The sequence below is a fragment of the Petaurus breviceps genome, unplaced genomic scaffold, assembly GCF_028583685.1.
Source record: "Petaurus breviceps papuanus isolate PSGF00001 unplaced genomic scaffold, PetGlider_PUasm1.0 126, whole genome shotgun sequence".
NCBI classification, from domain to species: domain Eukaryota; kingdom Metazoa; phylum Chordata; class Mammalia; order Diprotodontia; family Petauridae; genus Petaurus; species Petaurus breviceps.
This window is the reverse complement of record NW_027185655.1, coordinates 39718489-39732982: the sequence shown is the minus strand read 5'-3', so window position 1 is coordinate 39732982 and position 14494 is coordinate 39718489. Positions and strand designations below refer to the sequence as shown.

At 36.3% G+C, this 14494-nt stretch overlaps 1 pseudogene; it reads left to right on the top strand.

Moving 5' to 3' along the window:
- The window catches only part of LOC138166733 (large ribosomal subunit protein eL30 pseudogene), a 94114-nt pseudogene that overhangs the window by 33340 nt on the left and 46280 nt on the right, over positions 1-14494 (top strand).

Sequence of the window (14494 nt, the reverse complement as noted above, 5' to 3'; positions counted from 1 at the left end):
ATAGATAGATAGATAGATAGATAGATAGATAGATAGATAGATAGATATCCAGAAGGGATGGCAGAGGATATCTTGTCTAGAACCTTCATTTTACAGATGAGGTAACTAATGTCAAATATCTACCCCAGGTTACAGATATGGGAAGTAACAAAGTTGGGATGAACCTAAGTCCTCTGATTCCTAATTCAGGATGATTTTTAGTGCAATTTTACAATTACAGCTTTCATTCCATTGATCATGATGTTCCATGATTGATAGCCTTATACTACCACTGAGAGGATATAGGTGTCTCAAGATGTGCTTTGGCAGTAGGGTAGAATGAAAGCATTATACAGTTCTCCAAATGCTATCCAACTCTATTCTGAAACTTCATGCCATCATTTTCTTAAGTGTTATTTTCATGTCCTCATAGACCACAATTTCTGAGCCTAGATGTGGTAGTTTCACTCCCATCACAGATGAGAATAAAACACTAAAGACATGCCTGCAGACTGGTTCCATTTCTCATCTATTTGTTCTCCTTCCAAGGTACATATATGAATGATTTGGAGATGGTCTGTCTTAGTGGTTTCTCCTATCAAGCTTCCTGAAGGCTCATTTTCATCTTCACTGCTTTGCCCTGCCTTGTGAGGTGATGCTGCTCCAAATCCTCTGTCACGTTCCTCCATAATATTGTTCAAACGAGCTTGTATTCAAAACAGCTGATACTCTTGACCACCATGTCTTTCTGCCTGGAAGTTTGATCAAATATCTGCTTCTTGGATTCTTTATCAGCTATGCAACCAGTATTTATTAAGAATCTACTATATGACAAATATAGGGGAATAATACAAAAATGAAAGTGACAATTATTTTACAATTGAAAATATAATGAATCCAATCATTTCCCATTTTTCAAAGCCAGAGGCTCTGTTTCAATAAGTCAATTTGGAGCTTTTGCAATGACACTTTTCCTACCTTTATTATTTGTTCTTATTGGATACCTTGAAATTTATTATTATTAGTCAATAATTTGACTAATATATATATATTAGTCAATAATTTGACTAATATATATATGATTCTCATCTGATTCCCATCTTGTTCAGCATTGTTTCCTGTGAATATGTATTTGCTTTAAAATTTTCATGTCATAGCATGTGACATTCTCTATGTCCTATGTTTTCCAACTCTCTTCTTGAAATTATTCATGGTATATAGGAATAAACTATCAACCACTGGTCTCATAGATTATCCTTAAATCATATTTTCCAATGTATATTTTCCTATTTCTCAATGCTGTTAACTATTATATGATATTAAATGGGAAAATCTGACCTTCATATGCTCCCAATGGATATGCATTATAGTCACTGAGTTAGCTTGACACATGGACTTAGTTTAGAGCTTTTTAGTAAATTCTTCATAGTATTTCTCTATTTTAATAATAATCGCAATGATAATGGCATATATATATACATATATATCTTCATGGTTTACCAAGCACTTTTTTTAAATCTCATTTGCTGCAACAAATGTTGGCACATAGATTGCAACTGTTTTTGTGGTATTTCTCCGGCCATTCTGATCATGATCATTGTAATGGGAGAAGACTAAATGAAGTGATGCTTCTTACTAACCCTAAAGCAGGATGAAGTCAATCTTGCCAACTCCTCTGTTTGCTTCTCTGAAGGAGAACCTGAGAATCTTAACTGTATTTTTATCTTTGGTTTCATGTATAGACTCAATGTCATCATGGGTGTGATTCTAATACTCTAAAAAGGTATCAACTAGTTGGTTATTTCCAACAGTTAAATTAATATTTGTAGATGGTTTAAAAACTGTTTGAAATGTAAAAATCATTATTATATGAGTTAAAATATGAAAATAACTGCCATGCTATTAAATCAGAGATTTGAATGAATTCAATACTTTATTCATATATATCCACAATAGGATTGATTCTAATAAAATATTTACCTTTATAAATTGTCAGAGTAGAGCAGGAAATGCAGGAATTGTCTGCTATTGTGATGACCATGAAACTTTAGATTTGCAGGGATCTTACCAATTTTTTAGCCCAATTCCATTATTTTATATGTGATGAAAACAAACCCCAGAATGGCAAAGTGACTTGTCTACAAACCTGACAAAGGTAAATCTGGAGGCAAACTAAATGTTGGGATCTGAGTGTCCTGAGGCTAATCATTCCTACCTTTTTGTATCTGATAACATAGGCTCTGCTATTCAAAATGACTCCACTGTAGTACCAAGAACCCTGATCTTAGCTTTCTGTTTACATTTTAACTTTTGAGTACAGTTATGCCCCATACAATTTACCTCTAAACAATGATATAATTAATTCATGAAGATAAGTTCCACTGATGGGCCTGGGAATCTGAGATGAAAATCAGAATGAAAGTTCAAAATCCAAGCTCTTACTTGGAATACAGTTTCATTCCCTCCCTTAAGTGCTAGCCTATCCACAATACCATTTTGCTGATCACAATGATATAATTTACTAAGATAGTGAAAATGGCCTACTTGTCTATGTAGTATTCTGAAAACAACTGTTCTTTCTATTGTTTTATTGTTCTTCCTTCAGTTTTGAAGAGAACCAATGACATCACAGGGTGATGTCTTGACTTACCGATACATCAAACTGGAAAGAAACCCATGAGCCAGTCACTGAACAATACTGGATCTTTTAAAATTGTGAGTTTGGGACTGCATTGTGTAGGCAGTTGGAATACAGAATAATGTGTCTGTATAACTCAAGTATAGGTTCTGATTACTTAACATTCTTGCAGCATGCACATTCTGAAAAATAATATCCCAGGAAACTGTCAGTGGGATGATTCTATGCATTAGCGATCTGCTTAATAGACTATTTAACGAAAACCTCGCCCTTTCTTTTTTGGCACCTTTGTTTCCCTTCTTAGGTTCCACAACCCAAAGCATCACATTTGCATTTTGTTTATATTATATTCTTAAAGGGGGGGGAAAAATCAACAGATAAAAGGGACGAAACAGCTCCAGAAATCAATGTAACCAATTCCTTAGAGTTCGCCTGTGCTTTTGAATATTTTATAATTTATAAACTGGAAACACATTATGCTTTGCTTTTCAAACAGGCATTGTCACATGCCTCTTCTAAACCTTTTAAGACATAAGGCTTGTGACTAGGATAAAAAAATATGCATTCGTTATTTCTGAATAACTCTTGCAGTGTTCCACAGTTTGGGAGAGGAAGAATAAAGGAGGCCTGACACGCCTGATAATAATTTACCATGGCTTTAACTTTGTTTTTCTATAGATTTATATAAAACTTGAAAAATGGCAACACAGTGAAAAATAAAGAATGCCATGCTAATTCCTTTTCCAACCAGTATCATCCCTTGGATTCCATAGTTTTAGAATGTACTGTGATATTCCCTGAATTGGATTTGATTCAGATCAAGCCAAAATTCCTCTCTTCTTCCCTCCCTCTCTTCCTTCCTTTTTACCCTCTTTCTTTCCTTTCTCTGTTCCTTTCCTCCTTCCCTCCTCCTCCCCTCTTTCTTTCCTTCTCTCTTTTCTTCCTTCTCTCCCATCTTCTTTCCTTCCTTCCTTCCTTCCTTCCTTCCTTCCTTCCTTCCTTCCTTCCTTTGCATCTCTTTATATTGCCCAGGTTGGAAGTATAGCAGATTACACTGCTTATTGGCAAAAGAGCTTTTAAATTCTTCCATTTCTTATCTGTGCCTGTTTGCCTATACTTGGCAACCTGGTTTCATCCCACACACATCTCTAACAAACTGTTATCATTGGCTCACAATATTTGAATCAGGCTTAGTGTGGATATTGGATTTGCTTGGCCCACTGAAGCTCAGAAATCTTGTACTCAAGTGATCTGCCAATCTCAGTCATTTTGGGATAATAAGTGTGTATCACTATTACCTGGCACAATCCACTATTTCTTAGGGTAACTAAGAATTGTGACTGATTTCTGAGAACTTCTAAAATATAAAAGAAATACTAACCTTTGATTTAAAGGCTAGCGAATGAAAAATCATTCTAATGTGATTTTAATGCTGGAAGGAATCTTAAGGATCTCCTAGTACATTCTTTCATAGATAGCAAAGCTAGGGTCCAGAGAAGTCCAATCACCTGGTCAAGGTCACAGAGCTGGAGAATTTCAGAATTTGGAGTAGAGCATGGTCTTCTAACCTCCAATCCAATGATTATAAGGAGTGTGGCAGAGTAAAAAGATATGGGAAAACCTTCTGACTTAGACCAAAACCACATGACTTTGTGTCCCATTGGGATATTTGTTAGTTTTTGATGATAGTGATGTCACCATTGTTTCAGTTTCAACATATTTATATAAAATGGAGGTTGTGAGGGAGTCTTTGTAAATAATAAAACACCATGCAAATGAGTGATTTTTCCAATCCTTTGCAGAGAGTAGGCACTAAAAAGTGTCTGACACACATAGATACAAAAGTTATTGATTAATGAATAAATGTTGAACTCAATTGATCTGTTGTTGAATAAGGAATTGAAGTTTTTCCATTTCACATGTAGGAAACTGGGAATTTCCTATTTCTACTGTTGTAGGTCCAGTAACAAGTCATCAGTCTCTTATTGCCTCTATTTTCTTGTATAAGAATGGAAATTCCTAAAAATGGAGAGGTGAGTTTCCTGCTTATCTTACTCGGAATCAGGTAATCACATCCTGGATATTTCCAAACTGTGCTAATATGTGTGTACCTGCCACCCCTTTGGTAGCTAAACTTTATGTTTTGCATTCATTTACCAAAATTTATTACTAAAACTTTACATTTACTAAAACTTCATGAAACTAGAGACTATCTCAGCATTTAGTACAGTGCCTGGCATTATTAAGTGTTTAAGAAGTGCTATTTCATCCATCCATTCATTCATTCAACTCATTTAATTTTGAGAGATAATGAGGTATAATGGATAGGATAGTGTCCTAGAATTAAGAAAACCTGGACTGGAAACCTTTTTCTGCCAAATGCTAATTGTGGAATGCTGAGAAAATCACTTACCCTTTCAATAAATTATAGAAGAATTGAGGATTTGTATATTAGGCATGGGTGAATGGAATCTCCACACTGAGAATTTCCCTTCCCAATGAAATCATAGATCTAGACCTACATACACATGCACATACACATATATACACACATGCACACACACCACATACACTTTATTTTATTTATATTTACATACATTATTTTATTTGTATATATGTATACATATATACCTCTTCATATACACACACATATATACATGTGCATATATGGTAATTTTTCTTTGTGAGAATTAGATTAAAGCTCTCATAGAAATATTGTATATACAACAAAGGCATTTGTGATGCAAATGGACCTGATTTGTTATGCAGTAGGTCCTGCAGTCAGTAAGGAAGAAGCTGGTAGTTTTCTGCCTGTAGCTGTTCAGAAGCAGTGCCTAGCATTTCTTGTTAAAATGGTGGTCATGTTCTAACTTCCAGCTTGAGAATTTAGTAAGAGCCAGGCAGTACAGGCATGCTGTGCAACCTCAGTCTTTGAATTCTCTAGCGATAAGCCAGGCTCCCCGGATTAACAGCCCTGTCAGGGTCATCCTCTGAAGTGCTTCTATGTTTAAAAGGAGAAGCTCATTCATCATGAGGGAGTGATGGAAATGGAAGTCCTCCCAACACAATATTTGAAGGCTACCTGGATGTATGTGCTCTTTTGGTACCAAGGAAAGGAAGGGAAAAATCTTCACTATCTGGTCTTGAGAATGATATTAAATTAAAAAATGTTATAGATCTTCTAAACTTCAGACTTTTAGATGTGTACCTCCCTCCCTCCAATATGGTAGGCATATTTGAGAAAAAAAAGAGTATGATTACAACTATGATTATAGCATTAATTAAAAGAAGGAAATACACTTTCAAAAAGCCAAAAAATCACTGCTTGGTCACATCTATAATAAAAAACAAAGATCTCTGATAGATTTCTTCACATAAAATTTTGTAAAAATTAATTCAGTGAGAAGTTGGGCATTGCTTTTCCATTGAGGGCAAAGTTAAATATATAAATGAAATTTACTTTTTTTTTTTTTTTGCTTTTTTGGAGGGCAGTTGGGGTTAAGTGACTTGCCCAAGGTCACACGGCTAGTAAGTGTTAAGTGTCTGAGGCCAGACTTGAATTCAGGTCCTCCTTACTCCAGGGCTGATCCTCTATTCACTGCACCACCTAGCCACCCTGAAATTTACATTTTTGTAAGGCAATATTTACTTTTGTATATTTCTTTATTTCTATGATGTGTTTATAGATCTAGGTAACTGAAGATTTTGATAGGGTGTTTTTGTTGAAATAGTGAATAACCAAGAAAATGTTTCTGTGAGGAGACAGGGCTGGATAGAAGTTATCTTTATTTGATACTGAGAATTTTAAGTTTTCACAAAGATAAGTGAAAAATTCTGGGAAAATGGTAAGAGGTAAAGATGACATGAGAGAAAAACATCCAAAATGGAAACAAATATAAGGGATGGTCTACTCTGAAGGTGGTCTTTTAGATACTGGGCTTAATTTTTGACAATGTGTATAATGATTCATAATAAGGCATATAATGTTATTAGCTTGTTCTGAAACAGAAGTCATAATAATCACATAAATACCAATATATGTATATGTGAATATGTGTCTTATGTTTGTATGTGTATTATATATGTATACATGTATGTGTGGATATGTGTATAGCATCATATATGATGTCACCCCAAAACACATTGTATAGCACTTTTCCTTAAAGAATCTTTTTAAACACTACACATATATTAATGAGTTGGTCAAAATGGAACTTATGATTGTGAGTGACTAAGAGAAATATGAGTTATGAGAATATTTATGCTGTTCCTTAGGTCTTTTTTTGTTTGTTTATTCTTGTTATTGAGCTACACCAGTGGTTGCATTGCCATTGGGAATTTCCAATGAGAAAAGTCCCTCTAGCCATGCAGATGGGTACCTGTCAGCAACTTAAAGTCTTATAGCACAGCCTGAGAGTATCAAGCACTTAACACAAGGTTACACAGCTATTAGTTATGAGCTCACATTTGAACTCAGGCCTTCAGTCTCTAGGCCCAGAGCTCTAGTCACTGGATTACTCAGCTGCCTATTACAATGCCTAGCACTGTTTGGCCCGTGAATCCCTTCATCATTGGTCCCTTTCTAAACTTTTCAATCTTCTTACCCTTACTTTCCCCCATGGACTTTCTGATTCAGGGAAACTGTCCTCCTCTCTACTGTTTACATAATACATTCCATCTCCTAAGTCTTTGCATTTTCATTGTTTGTCCCCCCAGCTCAGACCACTCCCCTTCCTTATCTCTACCTCCTGGCTTCCTCAGATTTTTTTCAGTCTCGGTTAAAATCAGACATTTTCTGGTCTTTCTTACCTACATTTTATCCTGTATACATCTTGCTTGTTCATAGGCATTTGTTTACTGTCTCCCACATCAGACTGTGAGTTCCTGAAGAGCAGAGGCTGTTTTTGCCTTTTTTGCACCACTAGGACTTAGCATATAATAGGCATTTAATACATGCTTGTTACTTTGACTTGATACTTATTTGTGCTTAATTGTAGTATTTTGGTCAATCCTGAACTGAGGAAGCATTATAAAGTAAGCATGGTATAGCATTGATCAAAATCTCATCCTTCCATTTATCTCTCTGAGAATCTTCCCCTTTCCATCTTGTGACTTCATGATCTCTGACATACCCACTGATTTGATAATTATGTGGTATCCAAGGCTCCTAACCTTTCTTGACCATCAACACTGACCTGTTCTCAGCTCCAGCTTCCTTGGGGCCTTGCTCCTTTCTAGAATACTAAGAGACAGCATGGTAGAATACATAGAACCCTGAACTTGGAGTCAGGAAGACCAAGAAGTTCTCCTCAAGAAGATATTTTACTAGCTGTTTCCTTGGGAGAATCATGAACCATTTTCAATCTCAGTTTTCTCATCTATAAAATGGGGATAATAGCATTACTTCATAGAGTTGTTGGATCAAATGTGATAATATGGAAAGCCTTTGGCCAACCTTGAAACTCCATAGAAACATCAGCCATTATTATTAATAGTTAACCAACACCTCCCCTCCCCCCACATTTTATCAAAATAAATTCCATGCATTTGATACCTTGGGGGAAGGATGGGAAGACATAGTCTGAATTTGGGAATCCTATCAGTGTGAAGAATTTCATGAGCACAAGCTCCCTTCACAGAGACAGATCAGCTCCTTTCCCTAACTTACAGTAAGAAAGTTGCCTGGGAGACCCTGGGAGTTTAGCAGCCTTACCTTCATTCACACAGCTAGTAGTGGTCAGGGGCAGAACTTGAACCTAGGTCTTTCTTATGACAAAATGGAGCACATCATGATTCTCAATCTGCTCATTTCTCTTCTAAAATATCATTTAGATTAGCTATAACTCTGGTTTGAAAACTTTCAGTGAATCCTCTTATCCTACTGAATAAAACTTAAAATTCTGAAGCTAATTTTCAAGGTCTTGCTCACAATACAGGCACAGTTTTTGCTGCCAATCTTGTCTCCCATTTTTAGACTCAAATCCTTTACATCCCCCCCCCCAAACTCTTCCTGCTGAAAATACCCGTGTATTCTTCTGTTTCCTTCCTCTTCTCACTGTTGCAATGTCTTACCTGAAAGACCCTTCTCATCCTCATGTCCCAAACTCAGCAAAGGATCAAAAACTATTATGCTTTATTCAGAGCATACTTAACAAATGGAGAGAATATCTCCATGCCAGTGTAATTCTGCAGTGACAGTGAGATCTGGGTAATGTAGTTTTTACTAGGTGAAAAATGAGACTGAAGTAGTTTGAGAGGGGATATAGGGAAACCTGGGAAAGTTGACACTGAAGAAAGGAAAAGGGTCTTGTTGCAAATATGGGGTTAAATCACTGAAGAACAGTTCATGTTTTCCAAAGTTTTTGGAGTTAATGCACTTGGATGAATCTGAGAATTCACAGTGTCAACAAATCAAGATGCAAACGGAATCATTTAGTCAACCATCGATCATTCATTCTTTTCAAATATCTGGAAACAGTGTAATTGTTGCAAAAATGATTATTGTTTGGTGATACCATCTTGCATTGAATGAAATAATACTTAAAAAAAAATAAACATGGAAGGATTGGAGTGGGGAGTTCCTGGTGTGGGAACATCTTCAACCAAGAAGGATCAACATCCATCTTAGTAGTTAATTCCAAGGAGATTTACCTGAGCCAGTTATAGATTAAATGACTTGTTCAGGGTCATAGAGCTAATAAATGTCAGAGGCAAGGTGTGAAACTGACTCTTCTGGATTCCAAACTTAGCACCCTTTATCCACTGTCCATTTAACCTCTATTTTAAAATATTAAATTTTCTTTCTTTCCTCTCTTCTCTCACATATGCTTTCCTAAATTGTTTTCTCACAATATAGTACTTTTCAAGGACTATTTCTGGAATTTCTGGTGCAGAAAAATCTCTCTACCAAGGAAAGTTAGCAACTTTTCTATAACAGTTTTAGAGAGTGAAGTGATTTACTCAGTGTCACAGGCAGAACTTAAACAAAGGACTTCCTTCTCCCAAGGCCTGCCTTCTATCAGCTACAAGACATTGTCTCTCAAAGAGAGAAAAAAATCTTATTACTAACAAGTGCTTGGGTAGCAAAATACAATAGCACAGGCCCAGCTATTAATCCTTATTTTTAAGGTTACAAAGAATGAACATTTTTACCTGGCCCTATAAAACCATGCTCACTTTCATTGTTGCTATGTTTTTCTCTAATGAAATATTGCCCTCCTTCCTTGTGATTTTGCAGTGATTACTACGCAATGCTCAATGACAAGCTCCCTTAGAAAGTGCTAATTAAGATGGCAGAGAGCCTCATCTAATATTTATACTTCTTGTATTGTACTAGACCATTTTGCCGTGCATGAACAGCGTCATGGAGAAGGAATTAGAAGTAGGAGAGGTTTGAGCCTTTGCTAATCCTTCCCTGATTAGGGAGATTCTCATCAGCAGCTATTCTGAATGCAGGCCTCTCAGGATGTTGATAAAACCCTCCAGTCTCACAATATGGACTTCCAAGCACAGCCTCAGCTTTCCTCTCCAATCAAAGCGAAGCCCTCAGTTCACCTGGTTAAGCTAGCTAATCCGAAATCGGCTTTTAGATTGTCACTTAACAACTCTGAGGCACTCCAGAAGGATCCCGAGCAAATCCTGTGGTAAATGAGGCCTAGGCTGAGTGAAAATGAACAAACAAACCTGGGGGTGGGGGAGGACGGACAGCAAATTCTTCAGCTCAACTCGATATACTTTTTATTTCTTTTGGCCGAGAATTAAGGTGTCAGAATATGGACAGATCAACTGGATTGATCACTGGATAACTATGGACGGTTTGCAGGTTTTTAGCTGAGAATGTCTGGTTATATTGTAAACCATACATTAGAATCAGTGGTGATTATACTAAAGAGCTTTACCATTCTTTGATGACACATAGTACTGGGATCAGTATCCTTTTTCCACCCCCCCCCCCAACATTAATCCATTGAGTTAATTGAGAATCTAAGAGAACTGGACTTGGAATGAGGAAGAGCTGTATTCAGATCCTACCTTTGAAATGTTCCCATGGGTTGTGCGACTCTGTCATCTCTTGGTGCCCCAGGCAACCCACTAAAGTGTATGCATTCCAGAGCTGGTGCCTATCCCCTTTGGTAGAGGGAGTGCCCTGATCTGAAGTTCCCTATGCTAATAAAGTCAGTCAGTAGATCAGCCAAGCATTTATTAATGGTTTGCTATATGCCATGCCCTGTGCTAAGTGCTAAAATCAGAGGTATGGTTCAAACTCAGTAAATTATGATTTGAAAATGTTCATTCTGTGCTTATAGGAAAGCATAACTCACTTGGCAAGATTTTCTTGAATTATACCAATGCACTAATGACAACCTCAGCATTCTATTAAAGAGTTATATGTCTTTCCCTTTTAATTTTTCCCTGTCCTGGAAAAAAAAGGCAAAAGTAAAAAAAAAAAAGTCAACACAGTTTTGGGGATGGGGTGGGTTTGGTATTGTCAAGCAGGACTGCTTCTGTTGTTTGAGGAGTTGGGAAGTGAGATAGATTCTTGCACAAATGAACAGAAACCCTGTCAATCCTCTCTTGGGACTCGGCTGAAGAGTGTCTTGCCTCCTGATGTACAAAACTCCTCAAGATGGCTGAAGACAATTTGGACCTCTGATGAGTAACATTGGAGGAAGGAATGATTGGAGTGGAATGCACATGGTTTAACTTACAATGACCTGCAGATTTGGAAGCTCACATGCTGGATTTCCTTATAAACATATATCAATCTCAGAAAAAAAAATGAGGCTCTGTTCTTTTGGTATGTGATCATTTGGGAATTTTTCCTCCTTCAGTATGGAGAAGTAGAAAAATATGGATGATATAGAGTGGTGTTAAGAATTTCAAAATGCAGAGGAGTAAAAAAAAGCTTTCAATAATTTAATAAAAAGCACTTGGGCAAATGTCAACTGAAGTCTTTCCATTTAAATTATGAAACAATTGATTCTGCTTTTAAAAGGATAAGCACATTATGTCCTCTGAGCTTCTCCTTCACTCTCTGCATTTCTTTAAACCTGCATGCCCTTTCAGGGGGAGGTGTGAGCAATTATTTTCTGGGACATAACCAAACAGAGAAACTTAATGGGAAAAAGGAAGAGTGGTACCCACTGAAATTGGCATCACACCTGGAGTATTGTTCTTAATTCATCCTGACTGATACAAAATCAAACAGAAAAAAAAAGCAAAGCAAACCTAAGTGTAGAAAGATTCAGCTTTAAAAAAAAATCTTCCATTTTTGTGTGGAAATAATAAATAAAATACACAAATGCATGGTTTTGTCTTGTGGGAAGTTTTAACAATTTCAAGGATTAAATGGCTTTTCCCTCCTGTGAAGGGTCTGATGTAAACCCTTGTACCAAGGCTTAAAGTCTTAAGGCTGTTAGAAGTTTCCATCAGTCAGTCTGTATGTCAGTGGATAAAAAGTTGGTTGCTGATCTGACCTGTTCATTGCTCTCTGGGAAAATGCCATCAAACTACAGAAGCATTCTCTTAATGAAAGGTGGAGGTGTGGGATGAAGATATGTATTTGATAATGAGTTATTTTCTGTTCCGTGGGAGAATTTTTGTCAATGTTATTGTCAATATTATGACAAAGTTCCTCTGAATAATTGCATTATCTATATTCTTTTACTTAGTGGAGGAAAAGTCCAATTGTGTTTGGTGATTCATCTTTGGGTCCTGACATACTTACTGAAAGCTTCCCTCTTCCACATGTTTAGAAATACATTTGTTCTATGACTTCAGGGTGAAACAGTTCACTTTCATTATCAGATTCCAATCAATGTAAGGTTGAAGTTTCATGACATTTATTTCACCCATCATCTGCTCTCATTTTTATGCTGATTTGGGATAAATGTTTAATTCCAGAAATACCTGTATTTTAATACACCATATAGATCATCATATGTAATGTATAGAGGGACAGATTTTTTTTTTCAATGCAAGTTTGGTTGTCTGACACTTCTTTGGCAGCCAACACTGACTGAATACTTGCTTTCCCTTTTCATAGTTGCCTATTATTTTCTCAGAATTCCTTCAAGACTCAGGTCAAGTCCTACCTTCTTCAGAAGGCCTTTCCCGGTACCCCTACCTGCTAGGGGCTTCTACTCTGAGACTACTTTCCTTGTATTCTGTATATATCATGTATGCACTTTTAGTGATAATATATGTATGTATGTGTGTAGGTAGAGATTTATATCTATATCACTTAATGATATATATGCATGTGTAGACACACATATACATATATATGCACACACATATATACATATATATGCACACACACATATGTATATGCACACACATTCCTTCTCCTCCTTGAGTGAAGAGACTGATTTTGTCTTTCTTCATATATTCAGTATTTACTACAGTGATGGTATATATCATGAACTTAAAATATGCTTGTTGATGTGACTTACAGTATGCAAACATTATACTAAGCATTTTGGAATAGGAGACACCCAAAGGTAAGAGAAAAGGCTAGAAGGAAGAAGGATCCAAGTAAAATAACGGACTTGGCCTAGGCCTTCAAATTTGTCCACTATTGAAAAAAAGTTACTGGCAAATACCAGGCTGTTATACGTGTGTAGATTTTAAAACACTTGTAGGAAGGCAAAACTTTACAAATATCAGCTATGCCAATGATTCCTGGGAGATTCTAATTCACCATCTTATTCTAGACTCAGAGAGAAATTAATGCTACACCAAGTTGTCACTGGAGTTCTAAGATAGTGCTATAGTCAGGAAACCCAGTAGATTGTTCTTGAAGCCTTTTAAATACCACTATTATTTATTTTGTTAACCTTTGTGAACATTTATAAACATTTAAGAATAGTTGTGGACAATACTGAAAGGAACTCCCTAAAATGCAAACCAACCTAATTCAATAAGAATTTAGGGAGCATCTACTAAGTGCCAGTCATTGTGCCTGTGTTGGGAATGCAAAGATATTCATAAAATGGTTCCTGCCCTCAAGTAGCTCATATTCTACTATAGGGAAATAATACATATAGAGAGATGCATGTACATAATAAAGTGATTTATTGAGGGGGGCACTAATATTGGGGATATCAAAAAAGGCCACATAAGGAAGCGACCACTTAAGCCACTGCTTTAAAGGACATTCTGAGTACAGGTGCTAGAAAACAATTTTTATCAGGCTTCTTTTCTTTTAATCTCACTGTACCTATCTATTCCAAAGACAAGAGAAATCATCAGCAAGTCCTTAACTTTCACTCTTGAATGTGCTATTTATGGATCAGAGAATTTGCCAGTCCTTAAATCAGGAACTCCATTTCCTTCCTCCAGATCTTTGAATAGCGTGTCCCCTATGCCTAGAAGAAACCTGCTTCTCATTTTCCTTCTTAGAACCCTTAGCTACCTCTGGGGCTCAACTCAGGTGCTATCTCCTAGGCAAACTCTTTCCTGAGCCCACTAGTTGCTGCAGGGAGAGGAAAGAAAAATTATTTTGCTTTTCCTTATCTATATAAATATGCTACATTTTTGAGAAGAATATAAACTTCTTGAGAATGGAGCTAAGTGGTTTTTTCTTTTTTAGTTTATCATTGTATCTTTAGTACCTAGGATAGTGTTGAACATATTGTAGGTGTTCAGTAAAAAATAATTAATTAATAGATTAACCAATAAGTATCATGAAAAATATTGGGATTTTGTTTCTGTTTGAACAAATGTGCAGTAGTACTGATGTTTGCCTACATATCCTGAAATCCAGAGTTTCTGATAGTCATATCCATCTAAAATAATTAAGATTAATAATTATAACATAATGCCATAGATGAGTTTTGTGTTCCTTTGAAACATAATTCATGCAATTTTTTTCTG